The 13749-nt window shown below is 36.5% G+C and overlaps 1 long non-coding RNA gene across 1 annotated transcript; it reads right to left on the bottom strand.

The window, feature by feature from the left end:
- Positions 1 to 926: 926 nt before the first annotated feature.
- On the bottom strand, positions 927 to 2922 carry LOC135684474 (uncharacterized). Its single transcript, XR_010515877.2, has 2 exons — positions 1909 to 2922; positions 927 to 1086 (listed from the first exon to the last, which is right to left on the bottom strand). It is a non-coding gene; the product is annotated as an uncharacterized LOC135684474 (long non-coding RNA).
- Positions 2923 to 13749: the final 10827 nt, after the last annotated feature.

Below are 13749 nucleotides of genomic sequence, written 5' to 3' on the forward strand. Positions count from 1 at the left end.
GTGTAAACGGGAGGCCAATCCGTATCACTTTTGATACGGATCAACAAGTCATCTGTGGCAGTGTAAACGGGGCCTTAGTTTCCCAAATAGATTGCTGCAGTTAGTTACTTTGAAGTAGGTAGCTATTTGGAAATTTTTGCCTGGTTTTAGATACCCAAATAGATTGCTATAGTTCATGTTTATGAATTAAGTAATAACTTTTTACATGGCACTAGGCCTAATCTTTGTGTTTCCCCATGAAAAATTGAAATGTGGGACTGCCTCATAGAAGAATGTATCAGATCTATAAAGGCGCAGGCTAATAGATACACGAAAAATACTTTTATATTTTATTTTCTAGGTAGAGCAACTTGTGTGCATCTTTGACTTGGTGGATTGACAAAGACATGTGCCTTCACCACTTGTTTTGAAATGAAATAAACCTCTGTTTATAAAACCATAAAAGTTTGCCATTTTCAAGTTTTGGAAAGGAACCAATCACTGAGATGTTATGGTGTTACTGAGCAATAGAAGTTGTTGCTAGCAGCTGAATCTTACTAAAGCAAAACAAACTGTAATATTCATAACATTATATTTTGGAGTGGAAACAGTAATTTTGATTGTTTCAGGAGGTTCTTCAAACATATTTTACAAATTCAAATGTTTGCTACAAAAATTGTGTATATGTTTAGAACATTTAGCAGTAAAATAAATTTATTTTGTGAGCTTTATGCAGTTATCTATGATTATTTCTGGAACAAAATTACCAATGTAATCAAATGTTTTGCTGTAGTAGGCCTTTTTTATGAACCGTATTAGTCTTCAGTTCATAAAAGTGTTGTCACTCATAGCTTTTGTCTCAGGGCAGAAGGATTTATCTCTCAAATATGAAGGATTTATCTCTCAATATCTCTCAAAGAGCCGTATACATAACAAATTCAAAAAACTCAAATTTTTAAATCACAATCTTAAAATTAATTTGAAACAAAGTCACAATCTTTTAATTACTATTCATTGTAATATCTGTTACTTATGAAGTTCTAGCTCAGTAAACTATATATGATTGTATCCCACAATAGCTGTCAAGCCATTCCATTGCACTTTATTCTGCAAAATAAAGAAATGCTTTGTCAGAGGTAATATTAAAATTTTGATTCAAAAGTACAACCAGGCATATTCTTCAAGGCTTATTTTTTCAGAGGAATATGATACCACTCTTCAATTAGTCCTAAGTCACACAAGTCACAAACATAGTACAAGCGGTGATTCACTTGAATGTAAGCATGTTTCATATCACATCATTTCAATGTAAAATGTATTGCTTAAACAATGTAGAGGGGCACAAAAAGTTAGAGGTTTGAAATCACGGCTAGACTTGTTTGGAAAGAGCAGCTACACAAATTAAACATATTTTCTATCTACAAGAAACTCAGTACTACACTTGGGTTGCTTAGAAGCTCCCAAGATGTTTTTGGGGGTTATATCCTATCAGAGAAACAACTAAAATTAACTTTAACATATAAAAGCTACTTATATTCTATGTAATTATCGCTGCTACGTGGCTTTTTCATGGCAATTTACGGCTCTAATTTGATCAAATAAGTAAAAGGTTGCTAGTCATATAGTCACTTGCCTGCTGATTCGAATAAATATTTTTGCATCGTTGGACTCTCCGTGGAGACTTGAGTTTAGCGAACAGTTTAATAACTGTTTTTGAGTGCCAACAACGAAAGACAAATGTTTATTTAGATTTACCTTAGTTTGATTTCTGTTTTCGAGTTTCAATCCACCTACTAATAATAAGCCTAAAAGCGTAGGCAATCCGTAAAGCAACAAGAAATAGAGAACCAAAATGCCTTACCCTCCATAAAATGGAACATTTAATAATTTGATGGTCCTTTACGCTCATATATATTTAGATTTACCCACCTTTGCCACTATTTGACGACAGAAACTTCGACTTTACTTGTCCGAACCGGCATTTCCTCGTAGTAAACAAGACCACAAGTCTGCAAAAGTGGTCACAAGAGCATGGCCGCTGCGATTTCTCAGCGGCCGCACTTTTAGAACAATAGATGCGCGATCCAGTTTTTTTTAGATCAGTGGGTCAAATAGGGAAACAGCTGCCTACAGCCAATAATTGTCAGGAGCCCTGTCTTCTGACATTTTTGCCACAACGTCTTGTTATTATTTTCAAACCAAATTTTGAAATAAATTTAGGGGGAGGCTAAATATTGGTGAAACATTCTACGGTTGCGGATAATTTCAAACAATTCAATGATTGAGACAATCTTGGACGTTGGTGTGTTTATTTTGCGTTGAGAGGTTCAATCCAACCCCTCTAAAGAAATAATTGTATTGCTTATTTTTCATCAGTTTCATTTCTACAAAAAATTAAACTCGGAGTGCCTTAGATAAAATTTTTTTGGTTTTTCTTCACCTCAAGTTACCAAATGTACATAAAAAGTAGCCAAGATTTGTACGATTATTGGGGAAATATTTTCTTCATTTAGTTGCTCTATTGTCTCTAATAGACGGGTCCCCGTTGTATAAATTTCAGAAAAATTTGCCCCCCCCCCCTGTCGCTTATTAACACCCCTTTCTATTAAATTTTACAAATCTGTCATGAGCATAACACGCAATTTTCACTTGTCAATGACTCCTCTTGTTGTTATTTTTTTAATTGTCATAATTCCTCTTGTTATGTTTGTCCATCTTCATATCTTACAATCTATCCATCATCAAGTAACCAGTGTCACCATTCTATTAATTTCATTGCTTTTTAATTAAAAGATTTACCAACATCCACTCCTTCTATTGTAGAGGTGGTTCTGGGGGCCCATCTCTTCTATTAGCACCTTAGTTTTATCTATGACCATGACAACAAACCAAAACTCAGATTTTGGGATAGTTGGAGGGTCATGGTAGCCAACCTTCTGATAGAAGATGGTACCTGATGATGATGACTACATACATACATACATACATCCCGCCTTTTAAGCACGTTTTAATATAGAGAGAAAACATGGTACCTTTAATGGAGGTACTGGGAATCAATTCATAAGAAATTTGAGGGCTTTTGCGTATGCAATGCCATTTTAAAGGAAGGCTTCTAAAATGGTAATTTGCAGACTTTGATTGGCTTTCTTGAATAGCAAACGTCTAAGATGCTTTTTAGAATCTTATTAAACTAAACAGTCTTTTGAGTAGCTTCATTAGGCCACTATGAATTATTGCTAAATTCGTTTAAGCTAGTTTTTCACATTGCTTTATTTTAGTACGAAGCAGTAGGCACAACAGAAAAAAATACTTGTCAAATAAAAGAAAATCTAAGTTTTTAAATTTATAAACACATACAAATTGCATACAATATAAAATAGACGAAGCTATGTATTGACATCTTTAAAGTGTGAGAATACAGCACGATTATAAAGATTAGCAGCTCTTTTAAATCGTAGTCCCAATTCTATAGACTATGATCAAAACAAGTAACTGAAAAAGGTTACGTAAATATAAGTGCTGCTTGTGTTTGAAGTTGATTTGTATTACTTCTGCTTTTGGAACTTATTAATATTCTGTCATCTGAATTATATGCAAATACATCTCACACTGTGACACAGTGATACAGAGAAAGACTGAATATCGCATATAAGTACTGTGAGGAGAAGTGTTGTTTTCAAATAGTCGTGAAATGTAGCAAAAGCAGTAGCAGATTCGTAACAAGAAAAGACACGTGATTACCCCCCCCCCCCCCAAAAAAACAACAAGTGCTACTTATACTGCGAAAATTGATCGATACAAAAAATTTGAATTTGTTGGGGAGACGAGTCTAAATTTATTCCAGTTTAGGGATATTATTATGTCCACTTGTTTCAAACTATGAGATATTGCATCAGATGCATATGTAAACCAGAATTTTTTATTCTAACACTTCTCAAAACATCCTTTTCACAAAATTTTTTTTCTTCTTTTGATACGTGGCTGGGTTTTACCCATAAGTACTGCAAATGCCATACCACGTTATAAATAATGCGATATGAAAATTACGACATCTATTGTAGCTAGGCATATGCATATGATGTAAATCGTTTAAATAAAGCAGACTTCAGACAAATGCTTGTTCATCTCCCCTAACAAGAACTACGATGGTATATAGTTATATAATAAGCCGTAATACCTGTACAAATTTATATAACACGTTAACATTCTTCAAAAAATCTATCGTAGATACATCAGTTTCAATTTCATTGCAAAATTTCCTGATGTTAAAAGAGCAACATCAAAAAATGTAATGACAATACACATATTTATCACTTTCTCTAGATCTTAACCAGCACTGAAAAAATTTCTGAGGAGAGGGTGTGTGTTAATTTTCCCTTCCAAAAACTCACTCGACTCGGCAAATTTCGTTCTGAAATGACGGAGGCTATAATACGCAAGAGTTACCCTACTTTTGCAAAATAATCAAATATATGCGAAGATTACTATATTACTAAAATAACAAAAATAACGCATTTACATCGAAACAGACAAAACGATTCTATTTTAACAGTTAACAATATACATCTCACTTTTATCAGATTAATTTGAACTATCGCTGAACGAAGAATCGCTTGGGACATGTTGATTGACATGCTCTTTCAAATACTTTTTAAATAGTGGAAATCTCCCTTCGCTGCGCTTTTTACGAGTTGTCCGTTTTGTGGACACGTTGGGAAATTTAACCTTCTTACGTTTACGACCGTCTAATATTTTGGTTGGAATGCTTACCGATTCGGTCTGCGGATGGTTAGTTCGTATGCCTGATAATCTACAATTAGAACACTTCCAGTCGTTATGATCAAAATTTCCAGTCTCACAGCTATTGTGGAACCATCCTTTACAGTCACTACATTCCGTCATACTGTTTCCTATATCAGGCATGAGACAGTGGCAGTGAACGTCTGCTTTGATATTATACTTTACACCCTCCGGAACTCGCGGTGACTCCTCAAACGTGATTCCATCAAAAGAGGCTTTAGACAGAGACAAAGAAATTTTATAGCGAAGACTTCTATACCTAAAATAAACAGTTTGGGGGTCTCTTTTTCTCAACAGGCAAACAGCAAAAAAAATTGCAGCTATGCCACTGTAACAATTTTTCAAAGCAGACGTAACGTCCATAACATCAATTGTCAATTCGTTCATCTTGTACCCACGGAATCGGCAGGCATAGTCCAACAAAGACACGTCATACCTTATTTCACTACCCCGAATATGCACTCTCTGCAAAGAATCATAAATGGCTACATGCCCTTTAGGTGAAAATACGTTTGATATTGTTACCCAGTGCCATATAGATCGATATTCAACCTGGATTATTTGCACAAATGGCCTACCATCTCCAACAAAATGCTTAGCTTCATCGACCGTAACCAATCCAGCAAGAGTGTTACAAGAGGACCTAAGTACCTTTATAGCACAGTTAATTGTATTTTCATCAATAGGTACTTCGGAGTTTTTCACATGAATGTCTTTTCTGTCCCTGATAGCATGACTAGGCAAATCGTCAACCGCACCTCCACCTAGGTTTCCAACATCGCTTTCATCTGGCATTTTCGTGCTCAAATTGCTTGCGTTTCTAGCTGAATTGCTGGTGACAGACAGTGGGCTTGATGACCGTAAAGGCGAAAATTGCCCCATTGCAAACTCGTTCGTATCATCCCAAGAAGAAAGAGAGTTTGATCGTGAAGTTACTGACCTTGATGACCTATCAGTGGCCTTTGAAAATGGGCTGTTTCTATTTATGGAGGGACTTGATGTAATGTGAGCATCTTCATGACAAGCACTTGCAGAAGATTGTCTGTCAATTTCAATTGACTCGGACAGGAAGGATGGAGATTTCTTAGAAACTGCAGAAGAATCGACTATAAGATCTCGTTTCGATGCAATCGGGCTAGAAGCAAGATATAGCTTGAAACTGTTTGATTCGCTTGCTGGACTGTATTTATGACTTTCTTTGCTTTATGGCTTTGGAAAAGCAAACATTTGAAAAATACTAAAGCTTTTGCTGTAATAATGACATCGGAAGCAAATAAACAAGAAAGGGATTCTGAAAAGTTTAAACCGAATTTTTCCTTATTTTACATAGAAACAGACCTTTGTCTATTGCTGTAGGCAGCTGTTTCCCTATTTGACCCCGAAACTGTGGAGGAGATCAATCTGTAAACAAGGGCCTAAGTGCGTGTCGAACGTTGTCTGAATTGTATCTATCTATCGATATAGCTTGATTTCTAGCAGACAAACGGACAGAAAGAGCAGATTTAATTACTCATTGCCTTGGAATGAGGTTAGTTTTCTTTTTCGTGCTTGTTTCTTGCAGTTTTTAGTCATTTCCCTATTTGACCCCAAATGTCGATTTCCCTATTTGACCCCGAGCGCGTCGATCACTCAGCTGATTTATTTAGAGAAATCTTGTAACCCTCGTTGCAGGATGTGTGAAATTTGGATGAATATGAATAGAATGTGTATTTTATATTGTTATTTCTACCTTTTGCTATTTATTTTTGGTTAAATCGATGCTTTTCAACGTGTTTTGCCTATTTGCTCCCGTCGCTACGGAGGAGACACGCATCAAGCTAACGTAGAAGAAAAACATTATCATTTATGCTCTTAAAATTGATGTAGTTTAATTAAATAAGCATCTAAAAGGTAGATTAAGGCATGCCGAATCCGATTCTGAGGTTTGTTTTGAGATATCTGTCCAATTTTTGGAGTTATTAACGATTTCCCTATATGACCCCGATTTCCCTATTTGACCCCGTTCCCTATTTGACCCCGAGCGCTACCAACGCTGCTCACACGTTCGGAAAAAAAATGGCTAAATACATATGTCCTAATTAATACTTGCTAGATATGTAGGACATAATTCGGTGCAAACATGTTGCAGCCTCCAAAACCTATCTAGGCTAGTCTCGTTATTGCTCCTTTACTTTGGATGTCAAATGCCAGGTAAATGGGAGTGGAATTGCGATGATTGTTCACTGTGGTTGATTGACATTGGCTAAATCATGGAACCAAGACCTGGGGCATTTTTGATGATTCGAGGATGACACAGCAATTTTCTGACGAAAAGCGCGGGTAGTTCGATGGACCTTTCTGGAGCCCGTTTTGTCGAAAATTTTCCAACCCACGGTCTAGTTTTAACTTGTAAGCTTGAAGGTTGACAGCGAAACTTTTGCTAGAATCCTCCTTTTCTACACTAACAAAGTCACTGCCTAACAATAGGTGCGGCAAAAAATTAATTTCGAAAACAATGAATGGGTAAGTTTTTTTCAAGAAATGGTGTGGTTCCTTTGAAAGATCTTTTCTATAAGTATTCCTGATTTAACTTTGGTTTTCCCAGGGCCGCCAATAGGTTTCGGAGGACCCGGGACAAATCTGGAAAAGGAGCGAGCACAATGTTCAGATTTGCTTAAAATGCAACTCAGGATATTTCTTGCATCATTTCTTGCAATCGTTTGGAAAATTTTACTATTTTTGTGCATTTTTTGCTACATTTGATAAATTTAATTTTAAAATAGACTTCATTACTTTATGAGGCTCTCTAAACCTCAAGGCCCAGGGGCAATTTTCCTCCCTTGTCCCCCTCTCGATGGCCCTGGGTTTTCTTTGTGATTATAAACAAAGCTGTGTTGCAATTCTCTAGAGGCAAAAATTATATTAAAAGTTTCCCTACCCATTTCGTTGGCTGTATGATACTGGGGCAGGCACAAAGCCAAGGGCGGGCACGGGGGGCATTGCCCACCAAAGTAGAATTTTTGGCCCCTCTGTGCCCGTCCAAATACTTAGAAAACGGCGTCATCCTACATCACTGTCGAAAAATAGTCGGTCTCAACAAAGTCTGTACATCTGTGCATTCATGGTGAAAACCCATATCGACTGTGCACAAGTCCACACCGAGGGGCAAATCACTCTTAAAAATGGTGTACGACATTGATAATCACTAGTGATTGATTTGCGATTAAATCAATTTTGTGTGTGATTAATTTGATTTTTAGTGATAAAAGTGATTAAATTGTGATTATTTTGAAATTGAATCGTAGTTTCAAAAGTGCTCTCAAGTAATTTCATGCGCTATAAACGTCGTTTGAACACATGACGGAAAACCAATTCATAAGCTAAATTATACAACAGTATCTCATAAATTAAATGACAACCTATCATGCCAGTTTGGCAACCATTTTGCAACATACCATATTATATTGAAAAATAAAAACAAGCATTTTAGCACAGGGGGGGGGGGGGGGAGGGATGCAGAGAAAGAAAAAAGAAAAAGATTTGCTAAAGAAAAAAGGTGAAAAAGTTTAATAACATTGACAACTAAAAACAGTGTTATCTTTTCTGAACGGCAGCAAAAGCAAAATATTAAATCAATATGATGGGTTTTCTACATCATGGATGCAGGGTTGACAATAGCCTGGGATGAAAAACAGTAAGAACTTGTTGAACAGCTTGCAAAAGACATTAACGTAAGTGCATGTGCTCTGTTCTGTGGGCCGTCCACTTTCATCAGAAGAATTTAAAATTTCATCAAAAGAGCTATCTTTCCTGAACAGTAGCATTAGCAACATGAATGCAAATATCTTAGAATGAATGAGAAACAGTAATAAATTGTTGAACAGCTTGCAAAAGGCATGAAGGCAAATGCATGTGATCTGTTCCGTGGGCCGTCTACTTTCATCAGAAGAATAAATTTTCGTCAAAAGAGCTATCTTTCCTGAACAGTAGCATTAGCAACATGAATGCAAATATCTTAGAATGAATGAGAAACAGTAATAAATTGTTGAACAGCTTGCAAAAGGCATGAAGGCAAATGCATGTGATCTGTTCCGTGGGCCGTCTACTTTCATCAGAAGAATAAATTTTCGTCAAAAGAGCTATCTTTCCTGAACAGTAGCATTAGCAAAATGGATGCAAATATCTTGGAATGAATGAAAAACAGTAATAAATTGTTGAACAGCTTGCAAAAAACATGAAGACAAATGCATGTGCTCTGTTCTGTGGGCCGTCTACTTCCGTCAGAAGAATAAATTTTCGTCAAAAGAGCTATCTTTCCTGAACAGTATCATTAGCAACATGGATGCATAGTCAATAGACTATAATCGATGCAAATAGCCTGGGATGAAAAACAGTAAGAAATTTTTGAACAGCTTGCAAAAGGCATGAAGGCAGATGCATGTGCTCTGTTCTGTGGGCCGTCTACTTTCGTCAGAACAATTTAAAATTTCATCAAAAGAGCTATCTTTCCTGAACAGTAGCATTAGCAAAATGGATGCAAATATCTTGGAATGAATGAAAAACAGTAATAAATTGTTGAACAGCTTGCAAAAAACATGAAGACAAATGCATGTGCTCTGTTCTGTGGGCCGTCTACTTTCGTCAGAAGAATTTGAATTTTCATCAAAAGAGCTATCTTTTCTGAACAGTAGCATTAGCAACATAGATGCAAATAGTCTGAAATGAAAAACAGTGAACAGTTGTAAAAAACAGGCAAATGCATGTGCTCTGTTCTCTGCCCCTCGCAAGTAATATCGCTATTGGAAAATGACACTGTCATTCCTGAAACTTTCACCGATAGAAAAAATTACAGGTTTCGGAAATATGGAACTTGATTATCAAACTTTATTTTGGGAAATTACGAAATCTGACATTAATCATTTTTCATAAATGTAGCAGTTGCAACTGCAACAGCCGGAACTGTCCGGATCCACCCTTGCAGCATTCAACGAGAAATTAGTGAAAAATAACTGCTATCTAGTCAGTCATGGTTTTCGGTCAGATCAACTTCAGTGGCATTTAGGCAACAAAAACAGCAATGATTGTTTGATCATTCAGTGACCCTGGCATCATAAATAGGCCTTAATTTTGCTCCATTATCCAAGATGGGCCAAAAAAATTATCGCCGGAAGTTACTTGTTTTAAATAATATCATAAAAACCTCAACTTGACGACAACTTTTCTTGCATTTTGCACTACAGTATATATGCATATCTCAAATCTGAGATGGAATGAAAAATATTTTGAGCGGAAATCAAATATTTCATATTTTAATCTAATCACGTAGCCAGAATCACACTGGCACGTAAATTCATATACAACAGAACTTTTTTGTGTGGCAGGATGAAGGCAGTCATTTTGAATGGACAGAAGGGCCTTTTTCGTACTAAAAATAACACGTTGGTTGACCGCAAAATGCAGTGTGATTCTGGCTACGTGTCATTTAGAATCTAACTACATAAGCCCGAAAAACCGCTACTGTGTAGACAAAAGGATGTCGTTTTCACCTTAGGACTCCACTGGTAACATTCTAATAGGCAAGCGGCACTGATTGGTCAACCTATACAGTCATATGCTCGTGTTTCTGTTTGGCCTATTTCGATCCACAACTGGGTATATATATTTCTTAGCGTAGAGTTTTCGATCTATGTTCTGACGTCTTAAACTCCGAAGAGTTTCGGACGAAAAGCTTTAGTTTACTAAATGTTTGCTTTTTTCAAAGCCATTTACAAGTTTTGTACCACCAAAAGATTATTTAAATGTATGTTTCAGAGTTGGAATATACAAAGAAATTTTGTTCCTGTAACTATGGGGATAGTATCAAATAAGCGCCCAAAAAAAGCGGAAAGTAGAATGATGTTGGGCGAAATGTTAGATCGTTTGACCACCTTGTTGGGTGACCCAACATCGTAAATTTCGATGTTAGACTAAATTTGACTGAGGTAAAAAATGTTGGCTGCCGACGTCCAACAATTCTTTTGTTTTGAATTGTTAAGTGAATTTTGGATCGTTTGACCACCTCAGCCAACATTGTTGGCTCTGCGCAAGCGTAGTCGGTAAAAGACCGCCAAAATTCAATCATAGCATTGTTGTTGACTTCTCGGATTGATTTCGTTCGCTTCGACTCTCGCTTCGACTCTCGCTTCGACTCTCGCTTCGATTCTCGTTTCGACTCTAGATTTTGCTTACAATTGATACCATTTATAGCTATGGCGGCGATTAACCTTTCGTTTTCTCGGATCGGAATGTGGTGGCGCATCGTTATGTGCGGCCATCATCGTGAGAGTCTGGTGTGCCTACTGTTGTTAAACAACATCAATGTTACCTACTACCCATTCCCTTTTCGATCTGCGCGAGAAAATGTTGGGCGAAATGTTGGGTGAAATGTTGGATCGTTTGACCACCAACGTTGTATCACCTTCCAATATCGAAACAAATGTTGGGCGAAATATTGGGCGAAATGTTGGATCGTTTGACCAGGGCTTCAGAAGAAATTCTATCGTGCTCTGTTTTTTGACTACCAGAGAAGCTACTGAAAAATATATTTAACAGAAATAGTAATTGATGTAGAATTGTTAGGAAAAATTATGGTACCTCCACTTTTTTAAAAGCAAATAAATTTTGGGAAGAAAGCATTTTGTAAAATGATAAAATTCTCGTACGATTTGAAAAAGGGCAATTTTAGAAGCCATTTGAGAATTTTATACCACAAGCTAACTCTTTGATACGAGGAGAAAAAGTTGTTAAGAAAAATTCAGCATCATTTGTTTCTTAATGGCAGATGAAATCCTCAAGTGTAGGCTTTTTAAGAAAGAAGAACTCTTAAGCCAAACTGTATTTATCTAAAGTTCAAAAAGCCATTGTATCTATACCGCAATGAATTAGGGCCTTTAGACGCACTGTAAGGCCAAAGTGACAAATATTCGGCCGATCAAATATTCAGCCGGCCTTTTGTGAGCGCAGCTACAGATTACAAAATCTCTTAACGGAGTGACGATTCTGAATCCTTGTCACTTGATTCATTGCACTAAAACAATCTTCTCTGCGTGTCTTGGTAGAATTGACACTTCAAAATCAACCAACAAGGAGGAAGGACAAGAAGAGAAAGAAGGTTCACACTTAGTTAGCGGCCACTTTTCACCACACTCTAAAAGACAGGTGCATAGAAAAAGACAGGTTGAAAACACATGACTATGTTGAGAAATTATAGTTTATCTTGATTACGAGCTTTGAATGCTTTTTCCACGAGGCCCTGCTTTTTACTTGTATAAAGCTGCTGGTATCAGGCAGTGGTGGACTTAGGGGGGGCAACTAGGGACATTCGCCCCTCCCTTGATGAGTTGAAGCAAATCTGGCGCCCCTTTTTGGAAATTGTGCGCTTCTTCTGAAGAATGCGAATCAATTGAAAAAGTTTCTGGGACCGATAGGTTAATTTGCTTCAAGGATTACCTCAAAGTTATGTTGTTTATTCCGAAAATGATCTGAAATAGTTGTATACAGCATACTTTCGTCATCAATTTTCGAAAAATTTCCAGCGCTCCCACTACCAACTGCCCCTCCTTCAAGTTTGCTCTGGATCCGCCCCTGGTATCAGGTACAAAAATGGGGCACTTAATTATATTTTGGCACTTGAGATATTCTTTAGAATGAATTAGGTCTCTACAAGTTAGGTCAGAATCCTGCATAGTGTACTTGTTTCTTGTAAAAGCAAACTTTATAGAATACCATTACCAGAATACCTTTATAGAATCAACCATGACCTGAAGGTGAGTTAATTCAACCTGAGGTATGTAACACGCAACCATGCCAGTTTTCAAGCAGCCTGGACGAGGGGGTGTAAAGTTTTATCACCAACCTGTATGTTGATTTTTCACATTTTAGGACCAATGAAGATTTTCCTACACAAAGGATGATTCTAGATTCTAAACTTTGAAGAAGCTTAACACAGGTCATTTGAGAATTAGGAGAGGGGCAAAAACCTAATGTAATATCTTTCCAAAAGCAATTTTATCGAAGAAAATTCTCCAATAGTTATGTAACATTTTCTTTATTATTAGGATTTTAGCAGTTTGATAGCAAATCAAACATCAAAACACCAACCTTCACAGTTATGATAATGGGCACTTTTAACGAAGATTCCTGCATTGATTGTTTATTGTAAGAAACAAACGACGCTGATTCAACTGGATAGGCAGCTGAAATATGACAGGTTTATTCAGCTGTTAGCACTGTCTAACTACGGTTTAAATTGAAACATAATATCTCATTAAATAATAGTGAGATTCGCATTAAATAACACGATCTTAAATCACAAGTCATTGATTCTCCCCTCTGAAACCCGCATATTTTTACAATAAACCGTGACTTTTTGAATTAATATCTAAAAACCCCATCAGGTTTTCTTTCACCTACATAAAAAAGCTTTTATTTTAAGCTTACAATGATTAAATCTAGGTGTTACATTCTTGCACCCTAAAGGAACAAAATTTTTAAGTCTTTGATTGCAAGGTCACCATGAAGAATTGCGAAGAACTGGTCACGTGCTTGCTACATGTGCTAGCTTTCTGGCTTAGAGGATAATGAACGGTTTGGTATGTATGAAAGAATTTTACCTTGAATTGAAAATGGCCACACATGGACAGACACTTGATTGCCAACACCGACAGATTATATCGATTTGCTACTTTCATTTATGAGTGCAAAATTGTTAATTAAAATCAGACTACATAAGGAATGAAGAACATAGATATCCTTACTACTACAGAGGCAAAAATACAATACGAAAAACAAACGTGTAAATTTTCTTGTCAAGGCTTTTATATATTTTAATCATGAATTCACGATTTAAATGATTTGAACTTGAGTAGGAAAGAATACCCGTAGTGAATTCTAAAAACATTCACGACACTGTCAAGTGATAGAATGCGGCACTCTTTTAAAACAAAATAGCAA

Source organism: Rhopilema esculentum, chromosome 21 (genome assembly GCF_057945365.1).
Source record: "Rhopilema esculentum isolate cy_ngs chromosome 21, ASM5794536v1, whole genome shotgun sequence".
NCBI classification, from domain to species: Eukaryota; Metazoa; Cnidaria; class Scyphozoa; order Rhizostomeae; family Rhizostomatidae; genus Rhopilema; species Rhopilema esculentum.